Genomic DNA, 4,155 nt, shown 5'->3' on the forward strand with positions numbered 1-4,155 from the left:
TCTTCCATCCCATTTACATGATGCAAATAATGGTTCTTCAGCCAAAGACTGTAAAAATGCTGGAACAAACTTGCTGTCAATGGTCTTTTTTGTAGGAATGGCTGAAAACATTTCATAAATACTGGTAGAGATTTTTGCTGTAGTAAACAGTACCTTAATACAGATGTGAGGTCGATCTGCAACAAACTCTGCTGATTTGTCCCAGACCTGTGAGAGTGCATTAATGGTCTGATGTACTTCGTTACAGTTTTTCAGTAAGTTGCTCACAGTAGAATTCGTTTTTAAATGAACATGATCTTTAATATCATACTCCAAGTTTTTGTCAATCTTGTAGGTAGCTGGTTGTATTTCCAGGACAGCCTTTGGAATTGCTGAGCTTATAAACTCTGTGACTGCACTGACAAAGTCTTTATTGTCTTTCAGATCTGAACAGACAGAATTATTGAAAGTCTGTTGAAATCCTAGTTTGAAACTTTCTTGAACTGTAGCATCAATGCCTTTGTTCAGTGCTGTGTTGACTCCTTGAATAGCTATTTCTTGGACAGCATACATACTTGCATTTTTTAAATTTAATTTGACCATATTTGATGTACACAGGGTACTGAATGTCTGCGTACTTACTGATGATACTACTGATTTTACTGATGTACATGCAGACACAAAAAGTTGTTTTCCTGATTTGAGGGCACTACATGCAACACTTCTTAGGGATCTGGTGCCCTTGAGGATATTCTTGGCAGCATTTGCCACAGAAGAGACTGCTTTTTTGATAACACTGAGTCCACCACAAACCAGAGAAATACCCATGCTGATGGCTTTAGATATTGCCCATGATGCCCAGTTAAAAGTTCCATTTATCATACCCATGACTCCACTGATCATGTCAGAAACACCTTCAGATATCAAGCCAAGTCCAAACGAGGACAGTGCGCCAGATGACAAGGCACATATCAGAACTCCTGCTACCACCTGGGCCACGCCAATAAAGCAACAGATCAGAGCATCAAATGAGAACCGGGGCTTGTTTTTCACCTCAAACACAACTGCAAGACCATAATTAAGGAAGAGGCCGAATTCACTACTACATACGAAATCCTCACATGATGCTAAGCTGTAGAGTGCGGAGTCCACAGTTGTAACATCTCCTTCATCTTGTGCAAGGACTTCAAGTATTTTTGTAATATTTCTCTTCCAAGACTCAAATATGTTCATCCTAGCCTGGATTTGTGACTGGAAGTTACAGCTGCCACTGTGGTGTGGTTCAAAATCACCAGTAACAGACATGGAAACTAAACTCAGTGTATTTGCTGTTTCTGACACATAAACATCAATAGCTTTCTCTGCCTCCTCGAGTAAGGCACGTGCCTCGTTTTTGTAGTTCTTCTTAGCCATGTTAATAGTAACATAAGCTTGGTTATACAGCGCAACAGCTCGGTAGTAGTTGTCTGAGTCAGATGCTTTTTCCCAATAGAACTTTGCTTCATAGTCACATTTGGTTTTGTTCTGAAAGTGCAAGGCAGTTCGTCCCAAAGCCTGCTGGATGTGATCGTAGAAATTTTCACTGTTACCTTGTAAAAGTTTGTGACTTGTGTTCTGCAAATGCTGGATGAGGTCTTCCTTCAGTTTCATGATGTCATTCTGTGTGTTGATCTGATCTGTGTGAAGAATCAGCCATAAACCCCATGATTCTTTCAAAGCATTCAGAGCTGGGTGATAGTCCATCTTAGTACAACGGGACTCAAAGTAACGAGGAACATCTTTAACTTTCACTTCAAAGAGATCAGTCTTTTCCTCTGTGCTGTAATGCTGATCAAAGTCACTAAGGAACTGACAAAATGTAGAGAAAAGCTCTTCTTTCATCTCAATTTCAACCAGTTTCTCTTTCTCCATGTCCTTAATACGTTTACTCTCAAACTCTTCTCTGAGTTCCCGCATGATTTCAATGGAATGGCCCTGATAAGCCCGAGCAAGATGCTCATGGTTCAGTATTAGTTGGACCATGCCTGGTGTACCTTTTCGACCTGTGCGCCCAAACACCTGCTGTTCCACTCGGCGGTTGTTAGGAAAGTAGGTGAGTATCACGAAAAGACCACCATGTTGATTAACTTGCTTTGTAACCTTAATATCAGTCCCACGTCCTCCAAGGTTGGTGGTAATGATGATCTGTCCATCAGTGAACTCCTGATTCTCAATGCTGTGGCTTTCACTGTTTGTGTACATGGTAACTGGATGCTTGGTGCCTGCTGTTATTTTTTCATTAAGGGCGTTTGCTGTGTTGACATCTTCACATACAACCAACACAACCTGACCCCTGTCAGAGACCTTTGAAACTGTGTCACAAAGCATCTGAATCCATTCATCAGTGCCTCCCATCACTTGCACTGCAGGCAGCTCAGTAACTTTTTTACGCTGATGAGCTGGTATGACATAACAGTCTGTTTTGTAGTGCCTTGTCAGGAAACACTTGTCTGCATCTCCTCCCAACGTTCCAGAAAGACCACATATTCCTTTCCCTCTGAGATATCTCTTGAAGAAACTCAGATTCGACATGTAGTTAGTCACATTTGATAAAGGTGATAAAGCTAACTGATGCTTCATCTCCAAAAACTGTTGCAGTCCATCTCCCCAGCGTTTGCTTTTCTCCAACATTCCACTGGCCTGAAAGTCCACTGGAGTTACTGTGTGATACATGTGTTGGTCTTCTTCACTAATATCCATTCCTTGAGCTCTGAGTGATTTCTCAATCATGTACTCTCTACCTTTTGTCATTTGAATGGCCTTCAGGGCATTCTCAACAAACACTGGCAGTTGCTTTTGCAAGTATTCCTCCATGAAAGGAGGGATCACAAGCGTGTTTTTCTCCGTGTCTGCATTTAAGTGACATTGCTTGGAATATTTAATTTTGGATGTCAGCTCTGTAACAATGGCTTCAACAAGATCTTTTTCAGACATGATCTCACAAGCTTTTCCATTGTCAAGTAGCAGCATGTTGATGTTTTGGTCAGTTTCAGGTTTTTGCTCTCCAAAAAATGCAGCTTTCCTGGTTTCTGATTGATATACATAACAGTTAAACACCACCTTTTTTTCCATTCCAATTTCAAGGACACTAAGCAGGTCATATTGTTGTTCCACTCCAGTTTTTGCCATGAGAGACTTCCATGTGTCATCATGCAAGGTTGCATTTTCCTCTTTCCCTTCACCTGCACTAACAGACGCCTTTAGATTTTCAAAGTCGTCCTCTGAGTAAAAACCCAATTCAATGCCTGGCAGCAAAATGTCCAGTGGTGAAAATGTATCAGATGTGTCAGAACCTATCATTGCGAGTAATGCAGCCGTATGAAAATTCTGGACTCTTGTTGCCCACATGGTCTCTCCAGTTTCTTCCATTTGAATAGGTCTACATGCTGAAGTCACAGCCCAAATGCTTGCAAGGACTTGCTCCAAATGCTGTAGACCTCTGGACTCATGAGAGAGAAATGTAATCTGAACTCCATTATCCAAGGTCATATAATCAACTTCATCCACAAGGACCATCTCAAAATTCCTTTCTCCTCGAGTCGTTTTCTTCTCAAACTCTTGTCTCAGTGTATCTGCTGCAAATGTTCCTACAGTACTGTAAACAACTTGTTTACTATATGCATCCTGGATCAGTTCTTCATGTTTTTCAGGTGGGGAATCATTTAAAGGTGGAGGAACGACAGATGATGTGATGCCAAACATGTTATACAGTTCCTTCCATTCTTCTAAATCACGGCAGGAAAGGACTGGCGAGCTTGTTACAAGATCCACATTTACACCACGAATTGCATGAATTGCAGCAAGCATGGCTAAAATACAGGACTTTCCTTCACCTGTCCCGATTTCAAGAAGACATCCTGTATTTGTTTTTGATTTTGAAAGAAGGAAAATGACCAGTGATGCAAGCTGAGTTAATCTTGGAAGATATCCTTCAATAACTGTTTTCTTTTCACCCTTCTGAAAGATGATAGTCGAGCACATTTTTACTGCAACTGACATCTTAATCAGCACTTGTTTGAGGACATCTCTGTCTGGATCATTGAAATCCAATGATTTTACCATCTTCTTCAAATCTTCAACTTCATTTTCACTGAGATCAGCTGTTGCAGTTTTTGGAAGCTTCTTTTCCAGATATAA

This window comes from Pygocentrus nattereri, chromosome 2 (assembly GCF_015220715.1).
Source record: "Pygocentrus nattereri isolate fPygNat1 chromosome 2, fPygNat1.pri, whole genome shotgun sequence".
Taxonomy (NCBI): Eukaryota; Metazoa; Chordata; class Actinopteri; order Characiformes; family Serrasalmidae; genus Pygocentrus; species Pygocentrus nattereri.